Raw genomic sequence first — 12,395 nt, 5'->3', positions numbered from 1 at the left:
ACATACATACAGAAAGGCTAGTAAAAGTGCGAAGCTACTTTGAAAGGGGGGTGGGGCTAAAGGAGAAGTCCAGCTTTCCAAAAGTTCCCTGGATATTCCGTGATGGTATAACCAGGACCGATGTTCCTTCTTATTGCTTAATCTCAACGCACGTCCCAGAACGGTGAGAGGCAAATCGTCTCAACAAATCAAACAATGGAATTCATTTTGTATTTCTGTGTTACTTGTGAGAAACGTGTTGTGATTGGCTTATATAATTGTTGTCATGTGATTGGCTGTGAGAACCGTAGTCAGTTTTTCATTAGCTATGAGGCTACGAAGCCTGCACCGTGGCATTGGATTGACTGGAGGAACTTGTGTCAGTCGCTTTATTTGACTCTGAGTTTCCTGAACTTGCAACGTGGCTGAGGATTGGTCGTAGTGACCCTTGCCTCCCTGTCGAGGACTGCATGTATTCCTGGTACTGTGTCAGTTACTGTACACGCCCGCCTGCATCAGTGGACGGATTCCTACAACGGGAATGCGGAGATGCTGACTCCTTACGTATCCATAGTATTATGAGGAAATCTGGGACAAATGAGCTGATACCCGAGACTGGGATCCATGCAGGTGAGTACACTCCGCTGTATGCGTGGACTTAATTGCATCACAGGACTGTATAGCATCCTCAAAGTACACATTACTTTAATCTTCAGTTAGCGACACCGTACTATGTAAGGAAATCGTTGTGTTTTGCTGTTAATGTAAATCGTGTTTGTCCAGTCAGATCAGTTGCAAAGAATTTAGACTAAAAGTCCCAGAATACATTGGCATGTGACACGGAATTCAGGATTGAATGAATTGTTTCCCAGTTTCATGAAGTGTTGTGGTCTCCCTGTGTAGCTTAAGAGCAGTGAAACAGTTCACCAAGATTTTGTTGTGAATAGGTGTGATTAGTTCTTTTTAGTGTCCCACCCTCGCTCCTGGATTTCAGAAGTGCTACAAGAGTAAGTAAATTCTTTGTTAGACTCGTAATGGACAGGAATTACAGGGCACGTAACATTCATAACCCTTGATGCAATGTTAAGTGCTCACACAAGAGACCATGGATTTATGCATGGATAAAAACACCAGGTTTAACAAATAATCCGTAGCTGTCGTCAGTGTATAAGGAGTTTGCGTCATCTACATTCATGCACCAGAAAATAAAAAATAGATTTGTCCAACTCGTGTCTCAAAACATTGCATATTGCCCAAGTTAGGTATGTGAAGCTCATTGTGCTTTAAGGTGTTGTGTTATTTGTTTATTGGAAAAGCAAAACAGCAACTATGAGTGAGCAAATAATAAAATTAAAACAGGACTTGAAAGACTATTAACTCTTTAGCTGCAAATATTTTTTAGAAGTTAATAATCACATTTAAAACTTACTCTGAGTAGGAAAGACTAAAAAGAAAGCCACGCCTGTGTTTGCTGATGTAATCTTTATGATGTATGCCTACGTAGACTAAAATACTATCATGTTATTCTGAAACTAAGGCAAGAGAGTGTAGGCTGATGGTGATCTAATTTCCTTTCAAACTAATGCCAATTATTTAGATATTTTGATTCATAACTACATTAATAAAGAAAGTAGAATGCTCTAATTTAATTCTGCGACTGTTTCTGCCTCCCTGATCCCTGTGAGACACTTAGGCCCTCATTGCAAGTGACATGTTAATTCTAATTGGCCTGATGATATGGGCCCAATGGAATTATGATGTCTGAAGAAGCACCGTGGACACATCTTGTTTTCCCCCAGACCCTTCGACTGTTCAAAAGAACTGAAAACTCTGGGAAAACTGTGGAGCGGAACAATGAATTACTGGTTGAATAGGACACACAATTATCAGTTCATCTGCTAATTCCTTATTTCTCAGGGTTGTACTTGGAATACCCAGTACCTTCACACCCATGAAGTTAATGGGACCCTGCTAAAGTTAACCACAGGACTGTGATCTTATCAGGTACAGACAGTCACAATGAGGTCCATAATTTTAAATATTAATCCAGGCTTCAGGTAATCTACTCACTCACTTGCTATGGTGAGGCAGATTTTATCAGGATGAGCTATTTTTAGGGCCTACTGGCCCGGTCTGGTGAGGGAGCTCAATCTGGCAAAGAATGCGTTTTCTGTTCGTTTAGAAGGTGCATGAGCAGTTTAGATTCCTTTAAATCTTGTTTTTATATTGTCACATTTGCTGTGCATTCAGAGACACAGGCCAAATGTCAGCTTATGTCTTCTTCTTAAAACTGCTGCTTATTTCGCCCAGTACACTGCTATTTACTTTTCTTTCTCCGACTACATAGAAAGTGAACTGCCTGATAATCGTGCTGGGCACACAACATTTAAATATGTTGTAAGTGAACTCTACAAATAATATCAAAATATATTTCAGTGTTCAGGCAAGTACTTTTTTTAAATTCTGAAGTGAGATGGAAACAAAGATTTTAATAAGATCAGAACAAATCAGAATGCTTTATTTGGTGGTGCACAAATTATAAATATTTGGTGAAACCTGATTTCCTCACATTCTAGTTTGTACATTTTGGCTATTTCAGTGGAAAAAGTCTGTTTTGTAAATGGCAATGCACTAACACATTATGCTATAGTAATATATTTGTTACAAATAAGTTTTTAAATATGAACTGACAAACATTCCTGACCCCCTTCCTGATGACAATGCTATTGGTGGACTAAGAGGCACTTCAGGGGTCATGCGCACCCTATATGTGGGCTTGATCGTTATACATGGAGCAAAAGTTTAGTCTATTAGATCAAAGAAATAGTTTTTTGTACAGCAGATATGCTGATTTCGCATATTTGAAGGCGCTCGCGTATGTGATAATGAAGATAAAAGCAACTCGCTGAAATAACATAATTGCCTGGGATCACACAATTGAGTGTATTATACAAGTCATTAGACCTATAGGTCTGATATAATTTTTCGAGGCCTGTAATCCCCAGTTCCTTGGATGCAATGGTGGGCCCTGTTGGGCATGAAAGATCACAGAAATATTGCCAGACCCACAGGTCTACTAAGTTAAATCATAAACAAATTCCCCTACCCAATCAGCAGTACACAATAATACTGTTATTGAAAAAACAGAAGTCGGGGACTTTTTCTGTTAATGTTGACAGAGAACAAACATCTGGCAGAGTCAAATACGTTTTGGTATGTTTAGGTTGTAACACCAGGTGTTCATTGTATGATATAGCTATCTTTAGTTAGTTATTATTACAAAAAAACGTTTTTTGGTTGGCCCAACCATGAGTCAGATTGGTCTCTTTTTAGTGGAAAAGAAAAGAAAACCTTGATGTGAGTGACCCAGTATCACGGGATCCAGCCCAACACATTTTAGTGTGAAGGTTTGAACAAGCCATATCCACATCCAATTGTTTAGTCAGTGTAAATGTGGATATTTTCTTTAGGTTTATGCACTACTTGCTGTTCTGGGAACATAAAATAGCATCTTGACTTTCACTCTAGTTTCTTGCCGTTGATTTAAACAGTGAAAGGTATCGCATAGAAACATATCTTATAGAAGATATACGCATGAGTGACAAAAGTGGGTTCCTCTCCTATTTTAATTTGTATTTTTTCAAGCAGTAACCTTTCCATCACCTAACCTGCTTACTTCTCCTACCCCCACGCATGACTTCTCTGAGATCTCAGAGCCACAGAGTTCAACTGCTGTGCAGATTACTCAGGCAGCAGAGGTAGAACGAGCAGGTTCCCTTGATAACAGTGACCAGTTAATGCATGTGGTCTCAGTTTGACTTATAATACCATATAAAAGCTAAAGATGACAAGCATTTTATCATCACCTCATAATTCCCTTCAATCATGAGGATTTTGGTTCGTGAACGGTATTTTATTTTACTACTGGCAAAGCACTTAAGTGCTCTGCCGGCATATCCTTGTTTTGCCCCAGATCCATATCTTTGGTTTCCTGCAAATCAACGGTGTGACATTCAGCACTGTATATCTTTGATTTTGGGTATTATCGGTAGAAGGTTTCTCACCTTTAAAATTGCCAAATAACAATAATCGCAGTGTTAATGGTAATGGACAGGTTTATCATTGGATACCCGGCCTGAATTATTATTATTTTTTTTCAGGTGAATAGGACTCTGTTAGGGGAGCAAACATTGGCACCCTGGTCTCCTTAAAACACTAAAACCAGTAAATGCCACGGTAGCTAAATTTGAGATAGAGGCCAGTGAGCTGCCCTAGTGTCAGAAGCGAAGCAAGTCAAAACCTGACCATGGTCACAGGGCCTGACGCTTCTCCTCTGCTAAAGTACATTTTAATCTCTGCTGGGCCCTGCTGACACAGTGCTCCCCCACTGTACAGTGCTCACACGGGCCACATAAACAACAGCAACGGGATTAATCCATGGGGACAGTCAATATTAACGCTCGCTAACCGTGTCTGTCACAAGAGTTAGGGAGGAGGAGGAGGCGAGCAGACGCACACAATTTCCATGAGCCCATCAAACTCAACTGCCCAACAAGTGTTCCTCTTCCATATGTTCTGTGTGACAGATTGTGAAATAGAAAGTGTAAGCCTGCCAGTTTTATACATGGAGGCTGGCTGCAGACTTTTACTTTGGGACGCTGTAGTGGTTTTAGATAAAAACTGGGCAGATGGGAGGATGTGCATAGTAGGCTTAGAGGGCAATTGCCAGACAGGAAAATCGAAAAAAACGAAAAACCCTATCGTTTGAGCCTCAAAAATTAGCCCAGCCTGATAGTGTGAACAGGTAAGTACAGTTAACAAGTAGTGTGTTAGTGTGTCCCACTAGTGGGGTAGCAGCGAACTTCAGGAGTTGTGGCGAAATACAAAGCCAGGACCTGTGACCAGGACTCTTGTGGTTCTCTGACAAAAAATATTTGGCCGGTCTGCCAGTGGGTATTCTGTGACTCTGCTTTGACCTTATGCCTTCCTTACATCCCCAAGCCGAAACTCTGTAGCGCTGCAGCATGGGAGGGCTGACAGCTAGATCAAAGAAAATTGAACTCCTCCTCCCGTCCCCTTCCCCAAGCAGTGGTAGTAAGGTAGCAGGGTTCTTGATTGACAGTAATATTGCCTCACATCACAAAGACTAGGTGCAGTGGCAGAGTACTGTGTTGCAGTTGGGGGAGGGAGGAGGCAACTTTCGGATATTAAAATACATTTCTCATGAGGAGATACAAGAGCTCACCAAAGTACTCCCATATTTCTTTCCACTATTTGTAGATCATTTCTCTCCTGCAACGTGAATACTTTCTAGCCGTGAAACAACATGAAGCAGAATGAAAGTACAAGCAGCCATGAGCCCTGTCAGGCATCACAACCAGGACATCTGCTGATTGACAACATCCAGGCACCCTTTTCCCAGGACATAGGGGTAGAATATACATTTCTGAGATTCGGAACCCAATATTCGCTTAGCGGATGTTAAAGGAATAACTTCTAACCATGCTAAGGCTCTAGCTGCAGAGACCAGGCTTACAGGTGACCTGGCTGCCTCCACATGCTTGATGACCGAATACAGGCACATTACACTGTGACGCAGGAAGAAGTTGGATGGTGATACCCTAATTAAAATTACTTTTGAAGTTTTAGTTGTCAACGAAAGCACTGTTGCTCCGTGTCTGCCTCTGCAGATAAAACTTCATTTGATGAGCTGACGGCTCTATATCCCTTTTTAAAGTACTTGAAAAAAAGATTAGGAAACCACCGGATGAGCTGCAAAAGAACCCTCCCATTAGTATTCCACTCTTGGCATCAAAAGTAAGTCGTATGACACAAACAATATCAATTCATTGCAGAGTGTGTTGGGATGCAGGGTGCATTGATGTTTCTTTTGTGACTGTTCCTGTCATGGCAATGCCCCCAGTTTCGTATTCTTCTTATTGAGAAACAAGGTTTCTCAATAGGAAAATGACACCTACGAGTGAGTGCATAGGTTATGTAAACATGGGTCAGATCATGGAGATATCCATCAAAAGAAGCTGGGTTTAATAATTATTCAGATATGTTGATCATCAGTACAAAAATTATGCAACGAAAAAAGAAACAAACTTACTCCATCACATCTGGGTTCAAAATATTTGAGATGTGTGTGTGTGTGTGTATATGTATATGTGTGTATATATATATATATATATATATATATCTATATATATATATCCACTCATAAAGAAATCCAAAGTCTGGCACTCCATGCAATTCACTGGCCTTTGTTTATTTAAAAAAATCCATTAAACAAAACATAGGGCAACGCGTTTCAACCATCACGGTCTTCTTCCTTGGCCCTTTTTACAAGAAAGCAACCTCATTTGTGATAAAGCCAGTGGATAAGGGCGGTAATGTAGTGTTGTGGGACGTTATTAAGTATCAACAGGAAGTTAAGAGGCAATTGCTTAATCCAGCCTGTTATGAGTTATCTACAATGTCAGCTTACCGGCATTCCATAAGCAGGTTTCATGACTTGCTCTTTGAAGGCGTCAGTAGAGGTCTACTGTCAGATGACGAATATACGTTTTTACTGGTACGGAAACCAGTGCTACTGTGTTTCTAACTGCTACCCAAGATCCACAAGGATATTGAAAACCCTCCAGGTCGACCCATAGTGTTAGCAAGAGGCAGCTAATTGGAGAACGCTTCTGTTTATTTAGACTACTTTTTGAGTCCTTATGTATTTAATTTAAACTCATATTGCAGAGATACCACAGATTTTCTTACACAAATACAGAATATTCCTTTGCAAACTAATTACACTATGGTAACTATAGATGTAGTATCGCTATATACTTGTATCCCACACGAGAAGGGAATTCAGGCTTGTCGACATTTCTTCAGGGATCAACCAATTGAACTCTTGGAACATTCTGAACTGCTTTTGACCATGTTAAGATTCTGTTTGGAAAATAATTTCATTATGTATGAGGATCAATTGTATAGACAAATAACTGGGACTGCGATGGGGAGTTGCTTTGCTCCCAGTTATGCCTGCTTATTTATGGGGTGGTGGGAAACACAATTGGTGTTGACAGATGAGAATATAAAATGGTTCCAACATATCATATTCTGGACACAATATATCGATGACATATTTATGATATGGGAAGGTCCAGAATCAACGTTATATGATTTTTTGAATTCATTACCGAATAGGGATCGGAATTTACATTTCTCATATAAGATACACAAACAGGTGATGGAATTTTTAGTTCTAGAAGTTAGTGTAGAAGAAGGCACGTTGTATACAAAATTGTTCAGAAAAAGTACTTCTGGGAATAGTATTCTACACGCTTCAAGTCACCACCCACCGAATGTAAAATGGAGTATACCTTACGGGGAATTATTAAGAGCTAAGAGGAATTGTAGTACCTCATAAAGTTTTGAGAGAGAACGAACAACAATGATACAGAGATTTAGATCTAGGGGATATCCACATAGAATAGTGAAGAATGCATGCCGAAAGACACAAGAAGTTCAAAGGGCGGAACTATCGATTCCTAAAAAGAGAGGAAAAGGTATCAATACCCCGAGATTTGTGACAGTTTTTAATGCATATTCTCCAGAAGTCAAAAAGATCCTCACAAAGTACTGGCATCTTATTAAGGCTGATAGAATAATAGGGCAGTTAGTGAGTCGTACGCCTAGGATAACCTATAAAAGAAGTAGATCTTTAGGGGATATTCTTGTACATAGTTACACAAGGAAGACAAAAGAAACTTTCCTAGATAAACATCAAGGTTTTTATAAATGTGCCAAGTGTAAAGCGTGCAGATACAGTTCAAATCGCAAACAATATGAGTTACCTACGGGTAGGCGAGCTAACATTAAGAAATATATAAGCTGTAAATCAGATTTCGCTGTCTATTTAATTGAATGTCCATGTGGGTTGCAATATGTCGGCAGCACAATTTTTCCTCTGAAAAAACGTATTCTTGAGCACTGGAGAGCAATATTGAACAAAGACGCTGCTTATCCAGTAGCGTGGCATTGCAACCAGAAACATGAGGGTAAAGTTGAGAAGATGAAATTTTATGGTATTGACAGGGTCCTGGGTACCCTGAGAGGAGGTGATAGAGAGAAACAATTAAGGGGACTGGAATCTGAATATATTATTCAGCTAAATAGTCGTTATCCTTGGGGACTGAACAAGGACGAAGAACTTTCTGTTCATATTGGTTAGTCAGATGATATAAAGGCAGAGGCAAATTGTAATAATGTCAGGTTAGGTTATCATTTATTTTTTGAAAGGCCTACATGAATTCCCATTTGATGATTTAGTGTTTTATAGAGTGGCTCATCCAATCATCTGTATTATTGTTCATTATTACTCTAGAAGGGAAGGTAATATGAAATGGAGATAAAACATAATATCATAATATTAGAATTTGACACTGTTTGATGTACACACACAAAAAAAACAGATTTTTTCTATGTCTATGGATAAGGGTATATATAGTAAGTGGGAGGGGAAACATCTTGTTAGTTGTAATCTTGTAAAAAAAAGGGCCAAGGAAGAAGACCGTGATGGTTGAAACGCGTTGCCCTATGTTTTGTTTAATGGATTTTTTTTAAATAAACAAAGGCCAGTGAATTGCATGGAGTGCCAGACTTTGGATTACTTTTTGAGTGGATATAAAATGGGTCCTGTGCCCATTTACTGAGCACCAACCTCGTCAGGCGAATGCTGGAAGGAACACAGGACTGTTTTTTAACAATAATATATATATATATATATATATATATATATATCATGAACAATTCGGTCAGTTTAATGACGCGCTCAATAGCTGGTGCGGTGCACGGGGGTGGACCGATCCCTCTATTCATAATATCCATATTATAATACCAACGCGTTGCGACCGTTGTTGCAAGGCCATTGAATAAATAATATTGAAGTATTAGCCTTTACAAAGTGCGATGCAGGTTTTCTTTGTTGGGGATATATATATATATCTATATAAGATCGCACTTTTACATCTGTAATTTACTGCACATATTTGTGACACTCAAATACCTCGGCCTGCCAGTATCTGAATGAAGTATGATCAGAAGTGGTCCAGTGATGTGTAGTATGTCTAGCCATGATTCTGCTATAGGAAATCAATTTCCTTCATGTGGCCTCAGAGGACAATTCTTGTATACAGTCTAGCCAGGATTCTGTTATGGAAAATCAAATTGCTTCATATGGCCTAGGAGGACAATTCTTGATATGACATTCACTTATTCAGTGTTGACGATTCATCTGCAAACATCCCATAGTGTTAAACATGCAACAAACCTACGAACAGCCGATTGTGCCATGGTACTTTTTCCCGGGACACAGAAGTGTGTAGTAGTGAAGGCCCATCTCAAAATGTCCTTGCTTAGTTCTGGGAGCCTGACCAGTTTTTATCCTATTTCCTTTCCTCAGATTTAGACTCGGTCAAGTTTCTTGTTCCTATATTGTCTTCTTCCGTCTTTAATCAATTCGGTCTATGTTCGTTGGGATCCATTTGGCTTCCAACCACTGCTCTTCTGGTGTGGCAAAGAAGGGAGTCACATTTTCCCGTGCCACCTGCAGCCTAGCTGTAAACAGGGTAGTGGTTGGCAGTTCCAGTTGACGCAGCTTCCATTCAACCTATAGGAAGGAAACCAACAGGGTAACCTGTACGTGATAAACCTAGAAAGGTTTCTGGGAGCCCCTCAACAAAAAGAGCCTAATCCTACATCAACATAGCTCCACACCCAAAGCCAATTAGAACTTTCAGCAATGAATTGTAATCAAACTATGTTACTGGCATTTTGTTTCAAGAAATCTCACAGTTTACTGTAGTAAACAAGAGTTGTGGTTTGATCACTGCCTCTGACAGTGGGGATTGGACGATTTTCTCTGTGATAATCATTGCTAGGTCCTTTTTGATAAGGTTAGACATTGTTTTGTCAACTGTAATTTTTGTACATATTTGTAATTTTATCACTGCATGCATGATGGTTGCCAGCTTATTCACACTTCTGGTCTGTGTCGCTTCCTGTTGTCAAGCCAGTCATAAAGGCTATCAGCATTATTGGTTGATTGGGAAAATCTGTCCGATTCCATAGGTTTAATCTGTTTATTATGATAAGTTATTCAAATGCCAGTAGATCTGACTTACTCGTGAAAAACATGTTCTAATGGCAATAGGTTTTAAAGGTGGATTGTGATTGCACTATGCTAAAGACTGGCAGGTATTGTGTTACATGAAGTCTTACAGATAAGGCAAGGGTTTTGTTATTGTTGATCCACTCAAACTAACCATGAGGATAGAAGATTTGCACTATGATAATCATGGTTTGGTCCTCATAGGAGGAATTTTGTATTGCTTTGTGCATATTAGCAATTTTATTGCCTTTATAACAAGGACAACTAGAATGATGCAATTTTGCGGCCGCTACATTTTCCACAAAATTATGGATTTGCCTCCTAATCCATGATTTGCTGCATAATCTACAGTTGTCAGCAAAAATAGACATTTTCTTTCTACCTCAAATGGATCAAAAGTTATAAAAAAAAATTGCATTGAGTTGCAGCGCACTGTAAAGCCGTTCTCAAATGTTGATTGGCCACCTTTCTGTTGGTTATTTGTGTTTTTGGATGTCAAAGTGGTACTGACAAGTTGGAACTTTGGCCCTAAAAGTGTTAACATGTAAAAATGCCAAAATAATGAGGTAGTACTAACACAAAACATGCCACATTATACCACATAATTTGCCTTTTTCTTGCTGATTAATTTAGTTAACCCTGGTTAGACCTGACAGCCTTAGGGTGGTCTCCCCCTGCCCCCCAGCTTTTTGCCTGCCTCCCTCCATTTTTTTCTGAACTCGTTTTTGCTGGTTTTAGGACTGTGTACACTTTACCCACTCTAATCAATGCTAAAGTGCTTGTGCTCTCTCCCCTAAACATGGTAATATTTCCTTCTACCCATTTGGCACATTTAATTTACTTATAAGACCGTAATAAGGGGCCCTACACGTGCCTAGGGTCTGTAAATTAATTGCTGCTAGTGGGCCTGCAACACTGATTGTGCCAACCACATAAGTAGCCCCTTAACTATGTTTCAGGCCTGCCATTCGAAGGCCTGTGTGTGTGTGTAGTTTACTACCACCTCGACTTGGCATTTAAAACCCCTTGCCAAACATTAAACTCCCCTTTTATTACATATATCACCCCTAAGGTAGGTACTAGGTAGCTCACAGGGGAGGGTGACATGTAAAGTAGAAGGTAGGACATGTACTTTAAAGTTTTACATGTCCTGGTAATGAAAAACTCCCAAAGTCATTTTTCATTACTGTGAGGCCTGCTTCTCTCATTGGCCAGCACTGGGAATTCCTTAATCTACATTAGTAATGATAAATCCTCTCTACTGGTAAAGTTGGATTTAAAATTACTATTTTAGAAATGCCACTTTCAGAAAGTAGGCATTTCTGTGCTACGACTGCCCTGTGTGCCTTACAGCCTTTCTCCAATACATGTCTGGGCTGGGTGACAGCTACACTTGTGCATTCCATCCAGACAGCATCAGACACAGGACACTCAACTGAATCTACATCCATCTGCATACTGAAGGGTCTTCTGTGCAGGAAGGATGGGAGGGGCTCATGCTTGCACTTCAAACAATAGGTGCCTGATCCCACACAAAGGACTGGCTACACCCTCATCCCTCCAGCCCCCTCCAGATATTCTGGCCGACAAGACTGTGCTGAAAGGGAACTGGTGCACTTCAAAGCCACTCTTTGAAGTCTCCCCCACTTCAAAGGCGCTTTTGGGTATAAGTACTGGGTTTCTGACCCCTAAAATCAGACACATCTGGAACTGAACCTCTGTCAAAAGGACTGCTGTGCTGCTTAAAGGTCTCAACTGGACTGCTTCTCTGGAAGGACTTCTTTTCTGCTTGTTGCCTTGCTGCCTGCTGCTCTCTGACCATGCTGGAAGGACTCTTCCTTCCCTCCAAAAGTGATCTCCATGGGCTTGCTTGCCCCCTGTTCTCCTGCAGTCTGAGGGATATCAAAAACTGTCTGCAACTCTCCTGATGCTTCTGGACTCTGCTGTCTGTGAGTCTCACCCTTGCCTGAGGTGCCCCCACTAACTTCTGGGCCTCGGAAGTGGGTTCTGCAGCTGTCTACTGCAAAAATCGACACGTCGCCCAGCTGTGTGGGAAATTCTGATGCATCGCTCCCTCGACACCAAGGCCTTCACAGCCTGCGTGGCCCAATGAAGACACATTGCGTTCGCCTCAGTGGAGCCTGACGACGCAGTGACTCAACTGTGTGGAAAATACAGATGCATCGTGTCTTCAATGTCAGCACTTTGCTCCATCAAAGGTACCGTTTCAGCGGACCCTATGTGGGTT

At 40.5% G+C, this 12,395-nt stretch overlaps 1 protein-coding gene across 6 annotated transcripts in view; it reads left to right on the top strand.

The window, feature by feature from the left end:
• Positions 1–339: 339 nt before the first annotated feature.
• Positions 340–12,395, top strand: part of C3_1H11orf24 (chromosome 3_1 C11orf24 homolog) — a 222,630-nt gene continuing 210,574 nt past the window's right edge. For 4 of the 6 annotated variants that reach the window (XM_069223045.1, XM_069223042.1, XM_069223043.1 and 1 more), the window contains exon 1: positions 341–609. The gene's annotated coding sequence lies outside the window, so the exon portion shown is untranslated. Of the gene's footprint in view, positions 610–12,395 lie in introns of all 6 variants that reach the window. The other 2 variants (XM_069223047.1, XM_069223046.1) reach the window with 2 other exon arrangements.

This window comes from Pleurodeles waltl, chromosome 3_1 (assembly GCF_031143425.1).
Source record: "Pleurodeles waltl isolate 20211129_DDA chromosome 3_1, aPleWal1.hap1.20221129, whole genome shotgun sequence".
Classification (NCBI taxonomy): Eukaryota; Metazoa; Chordata; class Amphibia; order Caudata; family Salamandridae; genus Pleurodeles; species Pleurodeles waltl.
This window is presented reverse-complemented; position numbering and strand designations above follow the sequence as displayed.